This window comes from Acipenser ruthenus, chromosome 4 (assembly GCF_902713425.1).
Source record: "Acipenser ruthenus chromosome 4, fAciRut3.2 maternal haplotype, whole genome shotgun sequence".
NCBI classification, from domain to species: Eukaryota; Metazoa; Chordata; class Actinopteri; order Acipenseriformes; family Acipenseridae; genus Acipenser; species Acipenser ruthenus.
The window spans coordinates 47,170,484-47,187,231 of NC_081192.1; positions in this window are offsets into that span (position 1 = coordinate 47,170,484).

Sequence of the window (16,748 nt, forward strand, 5' to 3'; positions counted from 1 at the left end):
TTTCAGCTCATACAAGGAGAAGACTGATCAGAGATGCAGCCAAGAGGCCCATGATCACTCTGGATGAACTGCAGAGATCTACAGCTGAGGTGGGAGACTCTGTCCATAGGACAACAATCAGTCGTATACTGCACAAATCTGGCCTTTATGGAAGAGTGGCAAGAAGAAAGCCATTTCTTAAAGATATCCATAAAAAGTGTCGTTCACAGTTTGCCACAAGCCACCTGGGAGACACACCAAACATGTGGAAGAAGGTGCTCTGGTCAGATGAAACCAAAATCGAACTTTTTGGCAACAATGCAAAACGTTATGTTTGGCGTAAAAGCAACACAGCTCATCACCCTGAACACACCATCCCCACTGTCAAACATGGTGGTGGCAGCATCATGGTTTGGGCCTGCTTTTCTTCAGCAGGGACAGGGAAGATGGTTAAAATTGATGGGAAGATGGATGGAGCCAAATACAGGACCATTCTGGAAGAAAACCTGATGGAGTCTGCAAAAGACCTGAGACTGGGACGGAGATTTGTCTTCCAACAAGACAATGATCCAAAACATAAAGCAAAATCTACAATGGAATGGTTCACAAATAAACATATCCAGGTGTTAGAATGGCCAAGTCAAAGTCCAGACCTGAACCCAATCGAGAATCTGTGGAAAGAACTGAAAACTGCTGTTCACAAATGCTCTCCATCCAACCTCACTGAGCTCGAGCTGTTTTGCAAGGAGGAATGGGCAAAAATTTCAGTCTCTCGATGTGCAAAACTGATAGAGACATACCCCAAGCGACTTACAGCTGTAATCGCAGCAAAAGGTGGCGCTACAAAGTATTAACTTAAGGGGGCTGAATAATTTTGCACGGCCAATTTTTCAGTTTTTTATTTGTTAAAAAAGTTTGAAATATCCAATAAATTTCATTCCACTTCATGATTGTGTCCCACTTGTTGTTGATTCTTCACAAAAAATTACAGTTTCATATCTTTATGTTTGAAGCCTGAAATGTGGCGTGGCAAAAGGTCGCAAAGTTCAAGGGGGCCGAATACTTTCGCAAGGCACTGTATATATATATATATATATATATATATATATATATATATATATATATATATATATATATATATATATAGTGATAAATATGCAACAGTAAGTAATAATGCAACGTAGAAAGGTGAGGTTCTCTAGTTGCATTACTACAGGGCAATTTATCAATAAGGAAATTGTGTGATACATCTTTAAATACCCCACAGAGTAACTGCCATAGGGCTCCACTTTCTGGGATGGCCAAAGGGGTTTAATTAACAGCAGCTGGAAGGGGCGAGGGGAGCGTTATTTAAGGTGGTGAATCAAGGGGATAGGGGGAATGGCGGTATACGTGACCAAAAAAAGCAGCAGGGCAGTCTGTGCAGGAGAGAGCGCGTTATTATGCATTGTGTAGAAATGAGTGTTTCAAAGTAAGCAATGTGACCATGAGCGTGGGTTAGTTTACAATAAAGCCCCAGTTCAGGAACAAACGGAATACTAGCGAAACAAACTACGGACATGGGAGGACAACTACGGTGCAGTAAGGTAGTTGAAATAAACTTCTAATAATTTAAACGTGAGTGTGGTTGGGATTTTAGAAGGATACCTGTACTGAATGTTTTTACGCTGGGAGATGCGAGTGAAGGCAGCAGCCAAAGACTGTTTTTATGCCTGCTGTAACACGAGCGTGGAGTCTGTTGACATTTTTTTTAAAGCGTGTTAACTGAACTTGGAGTGTGTGGTTCAGGAGATAAACCGCTTTTAAAATAACGCTGGCACCGGAGACTGTATCATTTTGTAACAAACAGCACTGCTTACACTGTGTACCATTTAAAAGGATCACCAGGACACGCGGTGATGAGAAATCCCTGCAGCAGGAAACTGTGTGTTGGAACCACGAGTAATGGACTGTTCTGATAGAAAGTCAACACATTTAATTTCAAGACTTTTATTTTTAGTTGTTGTCTGGAACAAGTATGTGGCATTTTGAGTTGGCTCCGTTGGGAAAACGCTGGGATTACTTCATCTCCTTTGCCCGGGACTGACCTGTAGGGGGCACCCTTATTCATCGGTGGAACCTGGACACAGAAAGAAAGTTTGTGCACAACCCTGAGCAAGGATAATACAATTGCAGAGACTAGGAAGGATAACTTACCTGGGAGTCCTCCTGGTGGCGAGTGGTGGAATTGCAAGCCAGGAGGCCTACAAACGATTGAAATCCTAATACACCCGAGAGTGTGGGGCAGTATTTTGTGTTTGAGTTGTGTGAGGGGCTAGCCCTGCCCAACTGTTAAGACTAGGGAACTGAAGAAGTTAAGACTAGGGCCCGGTGAGTGGGCTAGGTTTTTATTTTTCTGGCAACCGACTTGAAAGATGTGATTTCACTGTAAATAAACACTCACTCAGACTTCATTCCTGCCTCCTGTCTGGTCTCAACAAAACTCCAAGCTCACTCTATATCTATATATATCTATATCTATATCTATATATATAGATATAGATATAGGAGGCTGTGTGGTCCAGTGGTTAAAGAAAAGGGTTTGTAACCAGGAGGACCCCAGTTCAAATCCCACTTCAGCCACTGACTCATTGTGTGACCCTGAGCAAGTCACGTAACCTCCTTGTGCTCCGTCTTTCGGGTGAGACGTAACTGCAGCTCTGCAGCTGATGCATTGTTCACACACCCTAGTCTCTGTAAGTCGCCTTGGATAAAGGCATCTGCTAAATAAACAAATAATATATTTTTTTATATAACAAATCTATAATATTTTAATGAAATCGAATATTCCATGCAATTAAAAACTTGTATATATTAACTTACTGTCAAGAACGTAATCTGTGTTGTTGCTTCTAAAAGTCACTGAGAAGATACGTCAATATTATTGTACACAATCCGCTGCACTAATTATTGTAGTGGTTTTTTTTTTTTTTTTTTTTTTTTTTTTTTATTCATTTTGGACACTCGCTTAACAATACCAGTTGAGATCTCCTAGGATAGTAAACCCGTCCAGGATGCCCATATCTACCAATTAGTGAGGAGAGCCCAGAGTGGTTATTGGCTGCTGTTAAGTGTCACTCAATAATTCCTGTCCACTTTTTGAAATTGAAACAAGCTTAAAATTTTCACACCATATCCCCCTTGACATACAAAGTAATGACAGAACAAATTTAATTGTACTTAATAGCCTACAATAAGCTATTCTATTTATATCACAAGTATTTTATGTAAATGAATTGAATTTGGTTAATTTTTAAGAAAGCCGTTTGTGATTAACTGTAACCTAGCAACTGACTAGGATTCTTATAGATGGGCGGTGTTTAGACAGGAAAAAAGTTTAATGAAAGGAGCCTTAAAGTGCTGAGGCATCCCAGCCTTACAAATCAAAGTTTACATACAGCTGTCCACTTTATTACTTGGTAATGATATACTTTCATGCGGTGCAAAATACACAACAATGTGGTACTGCAATGTTATTCATTACACTGCACATATGTGTTGGATAATACCACTGTCAGTAACATTTCATTGTCAACTATCTTCTATTTTAAATGAAGAAACTATTGCTGTATATAAACATATATTATCAATGCTGATGCTGAATTGTAACAGAAACGCTGACTTTTACTTGAATTTCCTGCAGAATACTTTGCAATGTGTGAGTCTGGGAACATGTCTACTACAGATTTGCTGAACTAGTCTCAACATGTAAAGGTCTCTGCATATGCAACGTTCTTGATCTCTGTTTTTCCTTTGGCAACAAAAGATATTATTGAAGCTCTGGTTTTCTGCGCGTCAATGGCTTTTTGGTGTTTTTGTGATCTATCATGCTTACCACAAACATACTCCACCGTTAAAATCACTGTTATTCTGTGTCATGCATAATTTACAGTGTATGCCTTTTTCCAACATTGCTTAGGATTAAGTAAGAATATTGTATATTGTCAAGCTTCTTGTGGTCCAAGAAGCTTGACATTTGTATCACTATATATATATATATATATATATATATATATATATATATATATATATATATATATATATACAGACGTGCTCAAATTTGTTGGTACCCCTCCACAAAAAACGAAGAATGCACAATTTTCTCTGAAATAACTTGAAACTGACAAAAGTAATTGGCATCCACCATTGTTTATTCCATATTTAATAGAAATCAGACTTTGCTTTTGATTTTTTATTCAACATAATATTGTAAATAATAAAACAAATGAAAATGGCATGGACAAAAATGATGGGACCTCTAACCTAATATTTTGTTGCACAACATTTAGAGGCAATCACTGCAATCAAGCGTTTTCTGTAGCTCTCAATGAGACTTCTGCACCTGTTAACAGGTAGTTTGGCCCACTCTTCCTGAGCAAACTGCTCCAGCTGTCTCAGGTTTGATGGGTGCCTTCTCCAGACTGCAAGTTTCAGCTCTTTCCATAGATGTTCGATAGGATTCAGATCAGGACTCATAGAAGGCCACTTCAGAATAGTCCAATGTTTTGTTCTTATCCATTCTTGGGTGCTTTTAGCTGTGTATTTTGGGTCATTATCTTGTTGGAGGACCCATGACCTGCGACTGAGACAGAGCTTTCTGACACTGGGCAGTACGTTTCGCTCCAGAATGCCTTGATAGTCTTGAGATTTCATTGTGCCCTGCACAGATTCAAGGCACCCTGTGCCAGGCGCAGCAAAGCAGCCCCAAAACATAACCGAGCCTCCTCCATGTTTCAGTGTAGGTATGGTGTTCTTTTCTTTGAAAGCTTAATTTTTTCATCTGTGAACATAGCGCTGATGTGACTTGCCAAAAAGCTCCAGTTTTGACTCATCTGTCCAAAGGACATTCTCCCAGAAGGATTGTGGCTTGCCAATATGCATTTTAGCAAATTCCAGTCTGGCTTTTTATGTTTTTCTTTCAAAAATGGAGTCCTCCTGGGTCTTCTTCCATGGAGCCCACTTTCGCTCACAAAGCGACGGATGGTGCGATCAGAAACTGACGTACCTTCACCTTGGAGTTCAGCTTGTATCTCTTTGGCAGTTATCCTTGGTTCTTTTTCTACCATTCGCACTATCCTTCTGTTCAATCTGGGGTCGATTTTCCTCTTGCGGCCGCGCCCAGGGAGGTTGGCTACAGTTCCATGGACCTTAAACTTCTTAATAATATTTGCAACTGTTGTCACAGGAACATCAAGCTGCTTGGAGATGGTCTTGTAGCCTTTACCTTTACCATGCTTGTCTATTATTTTCTATTACAACTCTCTCTTTTGCTTTCTCTGGTCCATGTTCAGTGTGGTGCACACAATGATACCAAACAGCACAGTGACTACTTTTATCCATTTAAATAGGCCGAATGACTGATTACAAGATTGGAGACATGTGTGATACTAATTAAAGAAACTAATTAGTTTGAAATATCACTATAATCCAATTATTTATTATCTTTTCTAAGGGGTACCAACAAATGTGTCCAGGCCATTTTAGAATATCTTTGTAGAATAAGCAATAATTCATCTCTTTTCACAGCTTCTTTGCTTTATTCTATGACATACCAAAGGCATGCAAGTATACATGATAAAATAGCTTTTAATTTCATCACTTTTCAGGAGGAATGAAGCATTATTTCAATGAGCTGTAAGGGTATCAACAAATTTGAGCACGTCTATATATATATACACTGAATACATGCCTGCCACAGGGCTCCCCTGGATCCTAAACCCTGGGCACAGTATCCATGATTTTAGCACCTGAAATGTTTTACATACAATTACCCATTTATACAGTTGGGTTTTTACTGAAGCATTCTAGGTTAAGTACCTTGCTCAAGGGTACAGCAGCAGTGTCCCCATCTGGGATTGAACCCACAACCCTCCGGTCAAGAGTCCAGAGCCCTAACCATTACTCCACACTGCTGCCTACAACAAAGGAAATGGCTACCGATCAGTAAACTATAATAATGCATACACCAACCTTTTTCTCTAGATACATATGGCAGATACAACATTAAAACATACAATATTGAATGCAACTGTGATCTGTCTTGGAAAGCACAGCAATTTAAATTCAAAAGTACTGCTGTCAATTGGCCCCTTAGTAAAATTAAGCACATTAAGCCGTGAGTATTTGATAATTGCATCTGTCAAGGCCACTGTTATTTAAATCCTATTAATGGCTGCGTTTTTTAGTTACAGAGTAAATGCCAGTAGCAGTTAATATAATTGGCTTTTAAACATTTTAGTAGTAGCACATCTTGGTATGTAGAAAATTATTAAAGGTTGTCATAGCAAAACTGAAAAAATGTGTAATAAAAAAGAGTAGTCACATGAATGACAATGTGATGTATAATATATTATATATATATATATATATATATATATATATATATATATATATGTATATGTATATGTGTGTATATATATATATATATAATAATGAGCTGGGCTTGAAGCTCTAGCTGCCGCCCTCTGTAGGACTGCTTCGGCACGCCTGAAAAGGGACTCATTTGCATGCGCCGGAGCAAAGGACTATGGGGAGATACTTGCGCAGTTGTGAGTACCCGTTCCTCTATTTCTTTATAAAAAGTGTTATTGTGTTAAATTTAAGAGTTTTGTGTCTGTTGTTGTAACAATCTACCTTTGACTCAAAAGGCCAACACAACATTCCCAGAATAAGAATCAGTTACTACCAAAAACCTTGAAAATAATATAAAAAGTAGATGGCAGAAAGGCAGAAACACAGCAAAAAATAGGATTGCTAGATTTGTTTGCGTGCAACACATTTAATTTCAAAACCATCTATCCAACACACACATATTACCTAAACAATGTTATGACCCACAGGACCTCTGATAGCTGCTGACCCATGCACATAAAATCAAGTTGAAATAGAATAGGACCGCGGTAAATCCACCGGTAAGCCTACAGATGCAATAAGTAAATAGAAAACAAATGTCCCAAAAAAAAATAATCCAATAGCATAAACAAACAAAAATAGAAAACCCAAAAAGTCAAAACAAGTTTGTAATCCACCATACAAAAATAAAGTAAAAAGAAATGAACATACATCAGCCGTAAATAATAATAATAAATCAGTTCGGTCTCACCGGTTTGTGGGGTTGTCCATGAGCGCTCCAGAAAGACAACACAAAGTCCAAAAAACACAGCTGTAATCCAAAATCCAACAGAATGTCTTGTTTTCCTCCAGGAAATAGCAATGAAAAAATAAGTGCCAGCATTGTTTGCTAAACTAAGAACATTGTCTAAAACTATGAAAAACTGAAGCTAGATAAACGTAGTATACATCTAACTTTATGCAGTTTTGAATTAGCACATCCAAGTATAGCAAACCTGTACACATATAAATACCCAACGGCAAACCTTCAGCAGCAAACTAACAACACGGTCACCCGCAAGGACTCCTACCCGCTTCCCCGGATTGACGAGGCCCTAGACTGCGTCGCCGGGTCTTTTTGGTTCAGCTCCTTGGACCTCCGGAGTCGGTAAACGTCCCAAAATGGCTTTCTCTCTCGGACAAGGGCTGTGGCAGTTCAAGGTCATGCCATTCGGCCTGTGCAACACCCTGGCTACCTTTGAGCGTTTAATGGAAAGAGTCCTAGTGGATGTACCCCGGTCGGCTTGCGTAGTTTACCTAGATGACCTCATGGTGCACGCCCCTACATTCCAGCAAGACATGAGCAATCTGCGGACAGTTTTCTCCCACATGTGGTGAGCACAACTCAAGCTATACCCAGGCAAGTGTCACCTGCTGCGGCAAGAGACCACCTTCCTGGGACACGTCGTTGGGGCAAACGGGATCGACACCGACCCCGAAAAGGTGAAGACCATCCGGGACTGGCTGACACCGATTTCCGTAGCGCAGGTACACAGCTTTCTAGGGGTGGCGTCCTACTACCGACGCTTCATGAAAGCCTCTACATCGCCTAACTGAGAAGGGACGCCGGTTCCAGTGGGACCCTGACCCTGCTAGGAAGCCTTCAACCTGCTCCGGGAAGCACTCACCCAGACCCCAGTTCTTGCCTTCCCGGATCCCCAGAAGGAATTTGTCCTGGACACCGATGCCAGCAACGTGGGCATCGGGGCCATACTGGCACAACCAATGCCGGAAAGGGAGCGAGTGGTAGCCTATTTCAGCAAGACGCTTGGGAAGGCAGAGCAGAACTATTGTGTCACCCGGCAGGAGCGGTTAGCCATGGTGAAGACCATCAAACACTTTAGACCCTACCTGTACGGGTGTTGGTTCCAACTCCGGATGGACCATGCCTCTCTCCAGTGACTTCTGTCTTTGAAAGAGCCCCAGAGCAGAGCCCCTGAAGTCTTGCGGCCTCAGACCCAACCCTTCACACAACACCAGCTACAGTATTTGCGCGCTTGCACCTGACACCTGGGTGCTCGCCACCGTACACACCGGTTACACGCAGGTCCTCCTCCCTTTCGAGGGATCATGGTTACATCCGTGAACAACACTCTCCAGGTCTCGGCTCTCAAATGAGAAGTAGCTTCATTATTTCTCAAAATAGCCGTCTGCCTTGTGGAACCCACCTGCCAAGGGGTTCTACTCAACAGGTTCTTGAGGGAGAGGAGAATCCAAATGGTCACACACCGTCACATTCTCCAGTCTGCCCAGCCGGGTGACTGGTTCACTACTGTGGACTTAAAAGGATGCGTATTTTCATGTCCCTATTCGTCCTACGAGCAGGAAATATCTCCAATTCGCTTCTCTGGGAAGTGTCTTCGAGATTTCCGTGCTGCCATTCAGCCTCTCCTTAGCCCCACTGCACGTTTTCAAAGTGCGTGGATGCCATCCTGGCCCCCTTGCAAGGGATCAGGGTGGAACCTAGATGTGGTACTGGAGGCTCTCACTAAGGCCCCATTTGAGCCTATGCATTCCATAGAGTTGAAGTATCTCTCTATGAAGACAGCCTTTTGTTAGCCATCACCTCCGCAAAGCGAGTCAGTGAGCTACAGGCTCTGTCAGTGCACAGCTCCTGTACGCATGTTTGGGACGATGGAAACAGGGTGTTGCTACGTACGAACCCCACTTTCCTCCCTAAGGTGATTACGGCTTTCCACTTAAATCAGTCAGTTGAACAAGTGTCTTTTTCCATCCCCCTCCATTTTTTTTGGAGGAGGATCGGAGACTAAACTCCCATTGCACGGTTTGGGCATTGAGATGTTATGTTAGCAGAATGAGAGTTCTGCATCAGTCTGACCAGCTCTTCGTCTGTCATGGTGTAAGGACCCTGAGTCAAGCCCTTTCAAAGCAGCGGCTGTCTCACTGGATTGTGGACACAGTTTCGGCTGCATATACTAATGCCGGCCTACCCCCACCTGGGCTGGTGGCCGCACACTCTGCCCGAGGAGTGTCTACGTCATGGGCCCTCTTTAGAGGAGCCTCGTTGACTGATATATGTATGGCGGCTAGTTGGGCTACTCTGCATACTTTCACCAGGTTCTACCATCTTAATGTGGTAGATCCTTCTGTGCCTTCAGTAGGCACAAGGGTCCTTGCGGTTGCACGCTCACACCACAAACTCTAGTTTTGCGGTAGTGAGACGTCCCTCGCCTGCTGTCTCCACTCACGCTCCCACTCACTGGCTTTGGTATACTTTTCACAAAAGTTTTGTTTGGTGGTCATCTTCAAATTGAAAGGGAACGTTAGGTTATGGATGTAACCCTGGTTTCTTGAAAGAGAAGACGACCACCAAACCTTGCGAGGTTGCATCGGTCGCTTCCACCAGTTTGATGCAAAAGAGGAAGTGAGCTCCATGGAGTTACTGTTTGTTCCCTCCGGAGGCGGGACCGAGGACGTCACTACCCGGAGGAGCCTATCGGCAGCTCTGACATAAAATGCTCAGTAAATACCTGACCTGTGGCAGGCATATCCCAAAAGCATTTGTTGGTGGTCGTCTTCTCTTTCAGGGTACCAGGATTAGATCTGTAACCTAACATCCTATGTATTTATCACTTTATGAATACAGTCTGTATTAGAACCAGGAATATATGGATCTGCAGAAATTGTTTATTAAATTTGCCTCACTGATTCTCCTGGTAAAAGTTAAGACAATATACTGTGTATTTACCGATTCACAGATATTTCAAACCAGTCCAAAATATGTTTGTGCAACACTTCAGGCTTATTACCATGTTCTGACTTGTTTGATACAATGTTTTGAACAAAGTGCTGGTACCTGAAAAACAATAAAGAGTATACTGCACTGAATAGTATACAGCTTTCACACAATCATCTTTTATTATTTAACAATTCTTGCAGTGTAAAAATGGGTCTTTACAAACTAAGCAGTATGTACAAGTAGCTTGACATAAGATTACTTCACAGTTAAAAGCAATTGTAAAAGGAAATAGAATTCCATTATTCTTTTCCCCCGTTTATTCTAAGTGAAAAATGTTATTGATTTACATAGGCCCTTAATAATAGTAAAAAGCATATGGGGAAATGAAAGGCAGTATATTTCATAATGTATGGCACATGTCCTTGACACTTCAAAAGTCGTTTACATGTTTTGGTCCTATTAGTATCATGGTCATTCTTTTCTAAATAAGATATGTCTTCATTCAGGAATAATTGCTCAGTTTGAATAGAAATGTGGTGAATAACCTTAAAACATTAATGAAAAACAATATTTTATTTGTTTATTTAGCAGACGCCTTTATCCAAGGCGACTTACAGAGACTCGGGGGTGTGAACTATGCATCAGCTGCAGAGTCACTTACAATTACGTCTCACCTGAAAGACAGAGCACAAGAAGGTTAAGTGACTTGCTCAGGGTCACACAATGAGTCAGTGGTTGAGGTGGGATGTAAACCGGGCACCTCCTGGTTACAAGCCCTTTTCATTAACCACTGGACCACACAGCCTCCTCTGTAGTTGAAACCTCAAAACCATAGCTAGGACACAATGCAGAAAACACCTTATAGCAAGGTACATTTTACAGCTTCATGCACCAAAGGAAATATGCAAGTAATCCCATGGCACAGACATTGCTTTTAATTAATTTGATACTATTATTATTATGCATGAAGGAAGACTACAGTATCTCCAGAAAAAAAGAAATATGTTCATAATAAGGCCAGTGCTGAACCTTGACCTACCAGTACTGTATTAAACCATAAGATGAAAAGAAGTCATACAGGATTCAGAAAGGAGTGTTAGCAGGTTTGAAAAGCCAGTTAGCAGGCTGCTTTTCAGACTAGTACATTAAGCTATTTTGCTAGCACCATCAGTAATTTACTCTACATGGGGTCTATTGATCATGCAAAATAGTGGTCAATTTTATAGTATGCCCCACTGATTCCTTGCTTAATGTAGTCAATAATTGTAATTGTTTGATCAGCATGGCCCGTGAAATGGCTTTACAGCTGTGTTTTAACAGTTCCGTGATGACTTTATCTGATTCAAAGTTGGCAGCATTTAGAATGAGGATTGTGGCTTGGGAATCCCAAAGGTAGTTGGATTAATCATTGTATCTTTCTGCTACAGTGGCTGATACTGCTCTCCAGAATACATTAACACATCTGGCAAGGCACATTTCCCTGTTTGGCACCAGTGCCAGTGTTTCTTCATGCACTATTGGTATCACTCACCAGTGCCTAGTTTACTGTTAAAACCTGGGGAATGAAGAACAAGAACCAGCTTGCTTGATGCTACTGTCATCATTCATTTTTAACAAGTAGACTCGCGAGGAAGAACCCAAAATAACAATAAAAAATAACAAGAGGATGTAATATCTACTGCATTATTGAAGTAACATCTGTGGACTTGAAAAGGTTTAAATTCAATGTTCCTACAATTACCTTTTCCACTTGATCTACTTTTGATTTCTTAACCATTTTTCTAAACATCGGCTTCTCTCTCAAGTTACAACACATTGAGTAACACTATCTAAGCTGGTATGCAGGTAATTCCATTAAGAGCTGGCCCACATTTTCTGTATAGAAAAATGACACTCCCTGTCCAGCCAAGATAACATGAGGTACCAGGTACCGGTGGAGAAGAGGGCTTCTCTATTGTGCACTTTTCAAAGTTAAGAATATGTTTTATAAATGAAAAGTTAATAAATTAAAAGTAGGGCCTGCATTTCAGATATTTTACCACATAAATACACTAAAGAGATGTTTAATTGTCAGAATATAAATATGAATAATCTAAACAGTGTGGTATTTAGATTGAATGGACTCCACTGAATCTATTAATAATACAGCATAGGAAAACGTGTTTTAAAACTTAAGTTATGACTACTATGAGTCAGAGCGTCCCAACATTCCCAGCATTTTCAACAAACTTTATTTACAAGAATTAAAAATAACAAAGCAATACAAAACCCCAAGGCGGTTGCAGTAAAGACAAGTAGAAACACAGTAAAGGAGACAGAAGTACATGACTTCCAGATTCTCCTTGATCTGCATAATACCCTCCCTCATCAAACCTGCAGCCAAACCTGCCACTGATGGATGACCAACAAGGACCCTTCGCAGTGACCCCCAAACAGCAAAATATGAAATAGTGAATGTATTTTAAAAAGTGCGCCTCACCAATTGTTAGGAATAACACTCACTATTTAGCTTCTAACATGTAAGACTGCACAAGTGTTCATGTACAGATTCTTGTATGGTGGTGCATTATCCAACCCTTTCAACACCTCCACTTTTGACTGCAAGGAAAGAGCATGTTTGTGCACTGTTTCATGGAAATGTCATTGATGCATTAGCACTATAGCAACTCGAAATGCATCATAGGATCAGTAGCTTTAATGTGATGAAGGAGCTTATCACCCATAAAATACCCCTATGAAAAGTGCTATGTAAATGTTTTTTACATATCTATACAATTGCATAGCTGATGACAATGATGCTAAACTGAATATTCAAAATACAAAACAAAAGTCAAAAGAACACAATGTACGAGCCGGAGTGTTGAACTATAGTGGAGGGAGCTTGGTGTAGAGCTGAAAAATAAAAACAAATCAAAAAGAAAAGGTTATTATTTTGTTATTAAAGAACATATTATCTTTTTACAAAACGGCCTATTGTTTTTAAAAAAAATGAGTTTAAGTTTAGCGAGGTAAAGCTAAAAGTAAAAATGTATTTCTTTACCGGTAAAGTTGTAAGGGAGGTTTGTGCATGTGGACAGCCATCTTGTGTAGGGCGTGGCTGGGAGTCCCAGGTTATTAAAGGGCTGGGCAAGCACGCCTTCAGAAGTAGAGGGGGAGGTTTTGACCTTGGAAAATAATAAAGGGAAAATGTGTTTTAACTTTGCTATCAGAATAAACAGCTATGTTTGCTTGTAAAATGTATTATACAAAGTATTATACAAAGTAAGTAAAATGAAAACTATCTGTTGTTTATTCTAAATTTATTAGCTGGGTAGCCTACTATAAATACCTCCGTTCATTTGAGGGAGAGACTCTTAGTAGCTCTGAGCTAAGAGAAGGGCATTCAGCTATTGCACCACTAGGCAGTAGAACATTACTGGTATCCTGTTCATGTTTTTAATTTATTTTGCTGTATATAGTTTTGTTTTGTTTTCTCCTTTTTGGCGCCTCATTGATAAATTGAAAGCCCTGTAGGACCCGCCTGCCAATCATAGCAGTGACACAGAATTTGTTCAGCCCTGTAAAAGCTGTTAGAGTCACTCGATCAACCACAAGAGGAGAGTCTATCGTGTCTCGATGTCGCACTAAGTTTGCACAAACAGCTTTCCCAGTTAAGGGTGCCATGTTCTGGAATACGCTACCAGACTTTATGAAAAGTATATCAGACTACATGAGCTTTTTACAAGAACTGAAAAACTGGTTAAAACAGGACCAGCTTTCTAACCACGTCTAGTCCCCCTCCATTTGTTAATTTTCTTTTATTGTATTTTATTGATATTTGGAATTGTATTTTATTGTTGTTGTTGTATTTTTAATTGTATTTTATTGTTGTTTTATTAGTCCTCCCTGCTGATTTTTTTATTGTACTTTACTGTTATCATTGTTTTGTTTCTGGGACTATTGAATGTACAATTTAGCCAAATCTAATATTATTTCGACTTACAGAGACTAGGGTGTGTGATCTATGCATCAGCTACAGAGTCACTTACAACTACGTCTCACCCAAAAGACGGAGCACAAGGAGGTTAAGTGACTTGCTCAGGGTCACACAATGAGTTAGTGGCTGAGGTGGGATTTGAACTGGGGACCTCATGGTTACAAGCCTGTTTCTTTAACCACTGGACCACACAGCCTTTTTCTTAATTAGAATTTTTTTTTTTACACAGTAAAATACTATTTCTGAATGTGATAATAATAATAATAATAATAATAATAATGACAATTAAAATACATCTACCCACATATAAAACACCCTCTTTTAAGTATGTTTGTTTACAAATAATTTTTCTTCTAAGAAAATGTTTTAATAATAATACAGGCTGCTGTGAGTCTTGCCATGGATGAGAGAAATGTGGCAGAATTTCCTTTTTACAAAATATTACAAATATGGGTGTAATTAGATATGGGGTACATTTTGTTAAACTGTAACACAAAACACTAAAAACTAATTGAAGTGGGGGCAGGCAAAGTGGAATTGCACACTAGTGTCAAGTGTCAAAGAGGGATTTTTTTGTTATTATTTTTATGTATTTATGTATTTATTTCTGCCTGGTTATTCTCGCTGCCGACCTGTCAGAAGCCACTTATAGTCACGCGTTACAGTATTTTTTAATATGCCTACTGGGCCATGATCATTTTAGAAAAAAGTTAAAACGTGACATGTTTGAAGTAGACTGGAATTCTGAGTGTTTTGAAGTTGTGAATTATATAAAAACAACTGAAACAAGAGTTCATTAACATTTTAATATTGTAAGTGCAGCATTTAACAGTGAACATCAAAACACATATACAAATAATACACATTTAACACTTGCTCTAACCTCTAACCCTAACATAAATACTCTATTATATAAATGTTATAAAAGCTTAAGCTTTACATAATAAAAAATATAATTTTACTCACCATTTTACTCTTGGTCATCAAAAACATGGGCAATTCGTCTGTGTCCTGTCGCATCGAAATCTTTGATATCCACTTCCATGTCCTGATGTATGTTCAATAGTGCAAGACCCGTTAATTTTTCTTGGCACATCGTACTCCGCAGACATGTCTTAAGATGTCGAAGGCAGCTAAATGATCGTTCAACGGAAGCAGTAGACACAGGCATTGTTAAGAGATAGTTTCAGAATGGCATGCATGTTGGGGTATAGCTGGTGTGTGGTTTTCACAGCAGAGGTGAGATTGTGTGCATTGATGCTCCCTTCCTGGAGTGCTGTCTGCCACAGCTGTAGTTCGCAGTCAACGCTATCTTCATCATTCATTAAATAAATCTTCGGTACTCTTGTTTAATGTCAGCCCATGTTTCCTGTGTAATATCCATTATACTGGGTAAAACATACTGAGCTTTCAGGTGGGGCAGGTTGGCAAAGGCAGACTTGCAGTTGAGGTATTAGGTGGTCGATAAATGGAAGAAAGGCATTTATTCTCCAGTACTCTTTAGGTGATGCATCTAATCCTGAGCTGGCACGATGTCGCTGGTGTACATTTGTTCTTGGTGCGCAGACATGAATGCCATATTCAGACGAGGTAGCACAAGCACTGCTCCAAATCTCATTAAACAACACACAGCACAATTGTCTTCACAATGGCTTCAAGTGATTTGTAATTCCGTTCCACTTTGTCTTTGTAGGCCTTGGAAAGGCACTTCTTAATACTGTCCTGTTTGCCATCACACACATTGCACTTAGACTGCAGGCAGTCTAAACACAAAACATGGAGCACAATAAATCCCATGAATACTCACACTGTAGCGTAATGTTTGAATTGAAAAAATCTTCAGGTACATGTTGTTTGTACTTCCCAAATGTACGAAGAGGCATCTGCCATCCCTGTGGTGGCTCGAATCGTGTAGTAAGCAATGCTTTTTTCAAGTTGCTATCAAGCTGTTTTCGGTTGACAGTATGTATGTCAGTTGCATCTAGGGTACGCCTTTAGGGTACGCAGATTGTGTGTGTTTGCCTGGCGGCGGGCTTGATATATATATATATATATATATATATATATATATATATATATATATATATTGTAAGATAGCGGGTTGTGAGAGACAGCAGGGAGGGGGTTAAAACCTCCCTGCGAGAGAAACATGTGAGAATGCACCTTTTGTTAATTGTTTGATTGTATTGCTTTATTGTTTCATTTAGTTTGCTAATTGTTTTATTGTTTAGTTTAAATGTTTTATTATTAATTATCATCCGCACCTGGGCATTATTGGGGGAATTAGATCCAGGTGCGGGGTTTAAAAGGAGAGCAGGCAGTCTGCTCGAGGCTGCTGAGTAGAAGGAGGCAGAAGAGGTGCGCTGTCTCCGAGTAGCCAGAGTAAAAAAAGTAAGTGCGTTGTCAAACCGGTGTTTTTGTAAGGACGGCAGTGTGTTCCTGAAAGTTGAGTTAGTGCTCCAAGAGGAGTTAGGTGTTTATTTTGATTTTGTATTTGTTTATTTTTGTGTTTATTAAAAATTAGTGCGTCAGCGCTTGAAAACTCCACTTCTGTTGTGCTGGGTCGTATTTTTAAAGGGGCAACGAACCCGAGTAAGGGCCGCTCGTTTACAATATATATATATATATATATATATATATATATAGTGACCCAGAGCTTCCTCT